Here is a 10,119-nt window from a genome sequence, read left to right as displayed (position 1 = left end):
ACCTTGAGCAGGACTCTGGACAGGTGGCATAAAAATATCCTAAATAAATAAATAAATAAAGGAGCTGGTCTATTGATAAAGGAGGGTTTGGGGACAAAGGGGGAAAATGAATGGAAGACAGGAGAGTGGGGAGAATATAGTATCAGGGATCAAAAATGGATAAGGACATGTACGAATGTTATTAGGTATACAATTTGGACTGGTTTCAGGGGAAATCACTGCAAGCAGTACCTTGCACCAGTTAAGACCGTCAGCTTTGGGAAAGATCAGAAATATGATGAGCAGCCCTACAGCATATGCAAGGCAGGTCAGGTAGAGCAGAGATATGAGAAGTTACTGAACTGGGGTGGTTTCTACACAGAGGATTTGCTCTGTACGTGACTCCCAAAGGGCAGCAGGATTTTTCAGAGCATTTATACCCCATTGTCCCATTCCCATTCACCTTCTTTTCTCTGGGCTTTCAAGAACCTGCCTTGATCCAATATTCTTGGGCACGCTGGAGTCAAAGTAAGCTAGTCCACACGTGAACAAGACAGGTGTGAATTTCCAATCCTTCCTGTATATATACTCCATGTAATTTTCCTTCCACATCTCCTTTTGTCTGCCCCCCCCAGTTCTTTTAAAAATTGGTAATAGATACATCACTATAATATTATAACGATATACCCACTACTGATTATTTTTTTAGAGTCCTCCATTGGCATTGGGTGGAGGATGTTTGGTAACGGAGGGCACAAAGAAGGAAAACCAGAGATCCATCTGAGGCAATGGATCTGCTACAGAGAATTGTTGCTGTGTGGAAGCAACCTATGATGTACCCCACATGGGCAGGTGGGGGCTGGAAAATTGAGAATTGCAATGAAGCCAACAAAAAGAAACAAGTCCGTGTTTTGTAGCTAGGAGGAGGAGCTGTGGGGGGGGGGGGAAAGCTCCAAGTGAAACTGTTTGCTTTGGAGGGGACCGATGCTGCTTTAAAGAATGGCCCTGTCTGTCTAGATGCTTGCCTGCTTCCTCCATGTGCAGCATGCACACTTGTACATAAACACATCCTGTGCAAATGCTACAAGGCTTCAGTGATCCCTGCTGGCAAAGAAAAAGACCCCGTACTAGGTGCTCCAGGAACGTCCAGTGCTTTTTGAGGAAGAATGTTCACTGTGCGAGCAGGAGATGGATTTTAAAAGGTACTTTTAAATTATCCCCCCCCCCCAGAGTTCCATTCAAAGAAATTTGGCACCTGCGGTTCACTAAAAATCTCTGCCTCTTCCATACTGCTGCTGCATGGACCCTTGTGGCTGTACGAAGTCCACATCGAAGGCGATTTGCTGTTCTTTTAAAGCGATCTTTCCTGTAAATTCTTGCAAGCAGGCAGCTTCTCGTCAAGCTTTGTGCTTTGATCGTAACAGGCTCCCTTTCCCTGCTCTTGCACCTTTTGTGGGTTAGTTTCCGGAAGAGCTGCCTTGGTTGGATCTTTCTCAACGCCCCCGCCACCTCTTCCTTTGACCACAAACCATAGTTTTTCACTATTCGAGCTGGCTAGCTCTCCAGAGAGGGAGAGAGCAATATTGTGGTCACATGCTGGCCACTGATTTGAAGTTTGCAGGCTGGGAAAGTTTGCTCAGGACTAAGAGGCTGATCTGTCTCTCCTTCTCCTAGATGAACGGGCGGTGACAGAGGAGAAGGTCCAGCATTGCCAAAGTCCCAACTGCACCAACAAGCGAAGAGCTGTAAAGGTACATCTTTGCCATCTTTTGGGTATGGAGTAAGGGTGAGTGTATGTGTGTGTGTGGGGGGGGGAGGTATTTGTGAATTTCTTCCCTTGCGCAGGGGGTTGGACTAGATGACCCTAAAGGTACCTTCCAACCCTATGATTCTTCTTTGTTTTCTTGGGTGTGGATCCTAGCGCTTTGGAGTTCTGAGGTTTTGTACCCAGAGGATACCTGTTATATGGTTAAATATGGGAAAGGAGGCTGTTTCCTTAGGTGGCTTCGCCAAAGACCTTAGGCGGCCTGGACAAATGTTTTGATTTGCTGAGTGGTTAGCCCCAAAATGGCAAAATTATGAGTAGTTTTCAGGAGGCTCAGTGGTAGAGCATCTGATCTGCTTGCAGAAGGTGCCACGTTCCATCCGTGGCATCTCCAGTTAACAGGATTGGGTAGCAGGTGATATGAAAGACCTCCGCCTGAGATCCTGGAGAGCCACTATCAATCCGTTTAGACAGGGCTTTTTTGGGGGGGGAAAGAGGTGGTGGAACTCAGTGGGTTGCCCTCGGAGAAAATGGTCACATGGCTGGTGGCCCCGCCCCCTGATCTCCAGACAGAGTGGAGTTGAGATTGCTCTCCGCACCATGTGGTGTGGAGGACAATCTAAACTCCCCTCTGTCTGGAGATCAGGGGGTGGGGCCACCAGCCATGTGACCATTTTCAAGAGGTTCCGGAACTCCGTTCCCCCACGTTCCAGCTGAAAAAAAGCCCTGAGTTGAGATAACGTTCACCTTGATAGACAACTTGTCTGATTCACTCAAAGGCGGATTCAGGAGTTGAGGTACAACTATCCATTGGAAACAAAAACTAGGCTGTTCTCTCCTCCAACCAGTAGTAGAACTTACCCTGATCGTTAAACTGTCCCTGCTCCGTAACACTGGGCACGGCTGATGGGGGCTGCATAATGACATCAGAACGGGAGGTAAAATAATAGACGCCACACCCTTACATTAATTCAGTTCCCTCGGCGGCTGCTCGTAGCGAGAAATATAACTGCTTGGCATCGAGTCTGGACTCAAGGAATGTGTGCCAAGGAGGAAAGGGGAGAGACAAGCAGTTTATATGTTAATTTAATGGAACGGGTGCAATTTTTTTCCAAGTCTAATGCCGACTCCTGGGCTTGGACAAAATATTACAAATGAGGGGGAGGGGGCATGGCTCAGGGTCTCTTTAGAGGATACGTTTCTGCAAGGCCACACTCCGGTTTTAAAATGTTCCCTGCAGTCACATGTCAGCCAAGGGGGAACGGCTTCTTTTTTAAAAAAAGAGCTCAAATGAGCTCAGAACCCCAAAAAGAGGGAGCGCTCCTGTCTCCCCCCAAGTCAGTTTCCTGCATGAAAACAACACACAGGGGGAGTTATTTTGCCGACTCTGTGCACACATTATCCACGTGTAGCTGCAAAGTCAGTGAATGTGAGAAAACAGCAGTAGGGGGAAGCCAGGAGCCTTTCCTCCCCCATGCAGCACTGATTTGAGTTCTCCTTTTCAACAACAATAATAACAACATTTGATTTATACACCGCCCTTCAGGACAATTAACACCCACTCAGAGTGGTTTACAAAGGGTGTTATTATTATCCCCATGACAATCACCCTGTGAGGTGGGTGGGGCTGAGAGAGCTCTGAGAGAGCTGTGACTGACCCAAGGTCACCCAGCTAGCTTCAAACGGAGGAGTGGGGAATGAAACTTGGTTCTCCAAATTAGAGTCCCATCGCTCTTAACTACTACATATTTGTGTTTGTGTGTGTGTGTGTGTGTTGCAGGAAAGGGTAAGGATTCAAAAGGGAATGAAGGCAAGGAGCCAGATTTGTTTCCCCACCTGATTCGTAGACTCCTTTTCAGAGCTCCTATGATCTAATGATCTTGAGCAATGACTAATAGAATAAAAATTAATTTCTAAAGGAAAATATGCCAAAGAGAAATTTAGCAACAGATCATGTACATTTGGGTCACTATCTAACATCGGATAGGGAAGAATCTCTCCATGAAAATTATGAACCAGAGAACACTTTAAAAGAGATAAAATCCAACGATTCCTAAAGACAGTAAAAAGTAAAAAAAAAAAAAAAGGACTTTCCAGTATTTTATGGTTGTAGAATGGAGTCCGGGCCATGCTTGGTCCTTTGCTCCCTTCAGGAGGGCACCTGATGGCACATTGACTGCCTTAGGCTGCACAGGTCTCCGAAGCTGGCAGGCTTGCTGGCTTCCCCAGATCAGGAAGTAATAGCTCTGCAGAGATTTGGAAGCTAGCAGTCGTCTAGCTGACAGGGTTTTTTAAAAACCCTCTTGGCAGGAAGACAAAGGGGAGTGTCAGTCTTGTCTTTGGGGGCTATTAAAGCTCTGGCTTCGGGAGGAGGCCCCTGGGAACGCAGATGGTTCACCGAGGGCAAAGATGCCACAGGGAGGAGAGGAGAAGTTGTGCCCAGCCATGTGTGTGGGTGTGCATGTGCGCTAGAAGTAGGGCTGTTGGCTTCCCCCCCTCCCCCCATTTTCTCTCTCAGGCCTTACACGGGTCTCCCATTACCTCACTCCCTTTTCCTTGCAAGTACATACCGCAATGACTTTTCCAGACAGAGCGGCAGCACTGAAGCAGCTGGAGAAACACTCTGGCTGGGAGGGGTCAGAGAGTCTCCGTTCCAGCAAAGGGATGAGGGGGGGGGCAGTTGGAGACAGCTGCTCTCCTCCTCCTGGGCCTTTCGCAGTGGCTTTCTTCACAGCAATTAACTGGAGTTCCGAATAACAGGACTTGCAAAATACAAGGACTCTTTCACGCTCCTGAGGGGTGTGGGCAACTTCCTTCAGGTCAGTTCCTCTGGGAAGAGAGAAACCCCTGGAGATTTTGAGTGTGCTGGACAGAACTGGTTTGTAAGTAAATGTAAAGAGCGAACAGGTGGGATGCAGGCAGGCACTTAAGTACGGAAACCTCCATCCTAAGGAGAAAAGTTTGGTGTAGTGGTTAAGAGCGGCGGGACTCTAAATCTGGAGAGCGGGGTTTGATTCTCCACTCCTCCGCTTGAAGCCAGCTGGGTGTCCTTGGATCAGTCACAGCTCTCTCAGAGCTCTCTCAGCCCCACCCACCTCACAGGGTGATTGTTGTGAGGATAATAATAACATACTTTGTAAACCGCTCTGAGTGGATGTTAAATTGTCCTGAAGGGCGGTAAATAAATTGAATTTTGTTATTATTATTAAAACCACAGAAGTTACTGTCTCTAGGGCAAGGAGGCCAGTTTGGAAGCTACTGTACCATATTCAACCAGACTTACCCTTTTGTCTCCCCTGGAACAAACTTTGAAGAAAAAAACCGTACCCAAACAAACCCCGCCTCCACAACTCCCCCCCCCCCTTTTTTTAGCTTTTTGCAAAAGCTAGCTGTGGTCAGCCCCAATTGGCCAGCACTTGGGACGCCGCCACCACACACAAGCGCAATCTCAGGAATAGTTTGCAACAGTTTTTAATTTTTTAAAAAAATAAAGTGAAAGATGGGCATACAAATAAATATGCATAGATATGCTACTTTAAAAAGAACGCCTTATCTAAAATATGGGCACAGCCAGGTGGTGTGTTTGTGTGTGTGTCAACCAAGATTTGGTCAGCACACGAGCAGACAAATTTCAAAGTCAGGCTAAAACCAGACTCACAGCAACGGGAAAGAGCCTGCAGTGACCACTGTCTAAATGTTCTACCTGTCTTCTCTGAACTTTACCCAACAACTATAACTTTTCATGGAAAACCAAAATGTTTCAATGGCATATGTAATCTGCCTTCCCAAATACCAAAGAAAAACTTGAGGTTATTTATTTAAAAGCTGTACACTCCTGTACACTCAATAAACACACTTCCAAAGTGTTAAGTGCTGTGAGGACTTGAACTCAGAACCTGGGCTACCACCACCTACAGAACCCTGGCATATGTCCCAGGTGAGCTGCACACCTGCCAAGATAGCTACTGGCCCAATCTCTGCTGCCCCACAACTCCCCACTCAAGATGACCAGGAAAAGAAGTACCACCCTATCTGGAGGGATCCAATCACAGCAATAGGAAACACATGGCTGAACTGTCCAATAGGATGCAGCCTGGTGGTATAAAGCTGCTGCCTTCAGCCTGGACCTTTCAGTTTGAGAAACACATCCATGGTGTAAAGATGGTTAATACTCTTGAGTACGGCTCTTGACCGTGTCATTTTTGGCCTTATGCCATGTTCTGGAGTGCCTTGTAGATTCTAGCTGTTTCCCTGATCTTGTCTGCGTTTGTGTCTAGCTTTGGACAGCTGTAATCAAACCTAACTTCTGGCCAGATCTTGAATGTGATGCTACGGTATCCTTATAGACCTCTTATTTATTTCCTACCCTTTGGCTATCTGCCTTCTGGCTGGACTTCAGACGTTTCTCGCCTGCCCAATCAACTGCATGCATCAGTGCCTGAAAGATGGCATCTGTTAAAAACAACAAAATAATTAGGCTAACCATGAGAAATGCTGGAATTAAATCAATCCATAGAACAAGCTTGAATAAAAACAGAAGAGGAGATAGATAAATACAAAGAAAGCTGGGGTGTGCAGACTTAAAGTTGGCAATAAACATACCGGGGAAAGACAACACAGAGAAAACAGGGTGTGACATCACAGTGAAAAGGGCAGGGGAGGAAGAAAAGTCAGTAATCAAAGGTCTTGAGAAAATAAAAATGTTATCACCTGATGTCTAAAAGACAGCCAGTTTGTGCCAAGCACATTTGCATGGGTGCAGAGTTCAAAAGTTTAAGTGCCACAAGGGTGCCTGAACTTTGTCGCTCAGCCACCTTGGTTCTGACAAAGAAAGCCAAGAACGGGACCCATAAAGTTGATTTTGTTGGGTAGGTTTATATGAGAGAAGCCAGCCCTTCAGGTACCTTGGTCTGAAACTGTTAAGGACTTTCAAATAATTGTATTGTCAAAGGCTTTCAAATAATTATTGGGAAGGTCATGGCAGATCTATCTAATAACACCTATTACCTATGGTTAGGTGAGCAGAGCTTGGGAGTAGTATATGAGGCTCAAACAAGAAGGAATGGCTGTCTCCATCTTTGAACTTCCCAGAAACATCTGACTAGTTGCTGGTGGACTAGGTGAACCCTTGGCCTGTCCAGCAATCTTTAGTTTTTGCCGTGATGGGCATATCAAGTTAAACTGATGTAACAGGAGCTGAATGATCAAGCAAGCTGATGGTACAGACTGGCCAAGTGGTCAGCGTTGAGTTCTTGAACAAATTAGAACCACCTTGGTTCCGCTCCCACTCAGAGCCAAGCTACAAGTGACGAATGACACTTGCCTGGCAAGTGAACAGACTCACGTGTATTCCTCCCTGTTCACTTGCCATTCACTTGCTCTCCGAACAAGTGAATGGCAAGTGAACAGGGAGGAATACACGTGAGTTTGTTCATTAATCACTTGTAGCTTGGCTCTCAGGTAGCTTGCCACTTATATCAATTTCAACTCTCCCCTGCAGCCTGGCTAGTCGCTCGGATTCTGCACCAACTGTAAGAAGAAAGTTCATGTGGGGTTTTGAGCAGCCAATGACTGCAGAACAACTGTTCTGTGCTGTGCTGATCTGCAGTTGTGACGTTGGCAGTGAGCTTTTGAGTTATCCAAAAGGATTCCTGAAGCGGAGGGGGCCATGGCTCAGAGGTAGAACCATACTGACTTCTGTGGACCAAGGGTTTGATTCAGCTTGATGTGTTCATACTGGGGTAGAGGCAGCTGCTTCTGGGGGGTTACATCTTAGCTCCGTGTTAACAGGTGATGAGATCAGGAGCACGGGGCTATGGCGGAAAAGATCTTGTGCCTTTCAGGCTGAATACATTTTTTTTTCTCCAAGAGACGAAAAAGATTTAGAAGAAAGATCCTTGCTTGTGGTACACATAACTGTTACATCAGAGTTGTTTTACCAGGGCTTATATACCTCTCTTCTAGATAAACTAGATTAGTGCCCATCCAAGAGTGGTGAACAAGTTAGTATTATCATCCCCACAATACTACTGGGGAGCTGAGGCTGAAAGGAGTGGCTTACCCAAGGCCACCTGCTGAGCTCATAGCATTAGTGGGATTTGAACCAGCAGAGTGCTGATTCACAACCGAACCATTTAACCACTGTGCTACAGCAGCTGTCTAAGTGGTTGGGTTGTGAATCAGCACTCTGCTAGTTCAAATCTCACTACTGCCATGAGCTTAATAGGGGGCCTTGGGTAAGCCCTCTCAGCCCCAGCTCCCCAGCTGTATTGTGGGGATATTAATTACACTGACTTTGTTCACTGCTCTGAGCAGGGCACTAATCTGTCCAGAAGAGCAGTATCTAAGTGCAGTTGTTGTTGTTGCCACTCTACCTCTCCCTCGTAGCCTTGGAGTCCAGCTTTGGAGGCATACTTATCCAACTGGGAATGACCTGCCTTCCTCCCCCGCTGCCAAAGCATAATTTGCGTGTCTGAGTAAAGAATAGCACCAGGGAGAATCCCCCCCCCTTCTTAACCTAATTGTTCCTTAATGTAAAGCTGTGATGGACTTAAAGCCTCTTATTCCCCCCACAGCCTCAGCAGCTGCTTTTGTTCCTTCTGCACAATTCTCTAGAGGGTTTGTCGTCCCTCAGGACTGAATTCCGGGTAGTGAAAATCCTGTGGGTTTTTTTTAACACTGCTTGGCTTTTTCTCAAGGACCATCTTGAAGTTGAGGTAAGGGTTAGGAAATGTTCTCTTGTGGAGTCCAATGCAAACCAGTTTCCCAGATTCTCTTCTTCCTCCTTTTCTAGTGTGTTCTGACCTGGGTCTTTTGGGTGGTTTCAGAGTAGCGAGTTTGTTCATTCTGGAGATGTGTTTTTGCATATTTGAGGCTCATCTTGCGTCTTCTGTGGATCTCATTTCAAGTGCAATCCTTGCCAGAGTGACACCTTTCAAAGCCCATACGGGCATAACTCTGCATAGGATTGCGCTGTTGGTGCTTTCGGCTAAAGGAAGGCGAACGTTTCAAATAGACACACCGGGCATTATCCCTGGTCAAAATACAGATATACAATTTTTCCTTTTGCACAGCAGGTCTCTTCACAAACCAGTTCTGCAGGTTTTTGGTGATTATTCAGGCTGAATCAAAGACAAATGAGTCCTTCCTTGGAAAGAGAGATAAGAACAAACTCAAGCACAGGTTTATGGCTGCTGTGTGGGATCTCAGTGGCTAGCATTTGCGACATCATTGTCTCGGAATAGCATTTCAGTTCTTGGAGCAGTTTAGGAATGTTTTTGTTAGTGTAATCAGCTTTTTTAAAGAAAAAGCTGAACATGTATATATATACGTGGTATAAGCTTTCATGAGTCAAAGTTCCTTTCTTTAGTACCTGAAGAAGGGAGCATTGACTCTCAAAAGCTTATGCCCTGAAAATCTTGTCGGTCTTTAAGGTGCACTGGACTGAAATCTGCTGTTCTACTGCAGACCGACACGGCTACCTACCTGAAACGCTGTATATACATGACCACATATGTGTGTCCTTAAAAGAACTTTTAAAAGTTAGTTTTTCTGTGGCTGAAGTACATTTCTCTCCAGCCCTTTGAGTATTTAATTTTTTAAAAAGAGCAAACAGCAAAATACCCACCCATATTTGTTAGGTCTGGCTGGTTAGTCATCTTGACTGGCAGGATCGGGGCCATAACAACAGGAGCGGTTACGGGGGTGGGGAGACCGTGCTTCCTTTATTTTAAGCCTAGAAGAGGCAGCTGTGGGCTGGGGGGTGGTGGTGGAGCAGGTTTGTAAAAGTATGACTGGTAGGGACAGAGGGAATGTCTCGTCCTCTGCAAAAACGGTGTGTGCGAGTGCTCCAGCGCAATCGATCGGCAGACAGTTCAGGGTTCAAACAAGTCCTCCTTCCTGCAATGCCTAATGAACTTATGGGGTTCTTTGTCACTGATTGTTCTGACAGGGATCAGCACAGATGACTTAGACAAATTTGGGGGTGAGAGAGTTCTTGACGGAACCTTCCTCTTTACGGGCAGCTCAGTCCTGACAAATAGATCCTTGGGAACCAAGGGTGGTCACCTTTCTGGCCTGCTCTCCAGAAGTGTCTCAGCCAGAAGGCTGGAGGAGATGGATCTTTGGATGCGAACACGGCTAGTCCAAGGGTTTTGGGTATGCCCCTTGAGGGCGCACTCTGAGCTGATGGCCAGTCTGGTAACCGGTGGGGGGGGCAGCTATGGGGTGTGGGCTCTGCAGGTCTGCCCATTTTTACTGCCCCTGGCTCCCCAGTGCCCTCCGGCACAGTAAGTAATCACCCCAGATGTGGATCATTCTAATCTGCTTTAGACTGCGGCACAGAGGGAAACAGGTCCCCAGAGTGGAATACAAAG

General features: G+C 46.5%; 1 protein-coding gene across 1 annotated transcript in view; it reads left to right on the top strand.

Annotated features, from left to right (window-relative positions):
• Positions 1–1,658: 1,658 nt before the first annotated feature.
• The window catches only part of PLEKHG5 (pleckstrin homology and RhoGEF domain containing G5), a 77,835-nt gene continuing 69,374 nt past the window's right edge, over positions 1,659–10,119 (top strand). The window contains exon 1 of the mRNA XM_055001549.1: positions 1,659–1,730. The gene's annotated coding sequence lies outside the window, so the exon portion shown is untranslated. The remainder of the gene's footprint in view (positions 1,731–10,119) is intronic.

The sequence above is a fragment of the Eublepharis macularius genome, chromosome 17 (assembly GCF_028583425.1).
Source record: "Eublepharis macularius isolate TG4126 chromosome 17, MPM_Emac_v1.0, whole genome shotgun sequence".
NCBI lineage: Eukaryota > Metazoa > Chordata > Lepidosauria > Squamata > Eublepharidae > Eublepharis > Eublepharis macularius.
The sequence above is the reverse complement of the archived record's forward strand: the minus strand, read 5'-3'. Positions and strand labels throughout refer to the sequence as shown.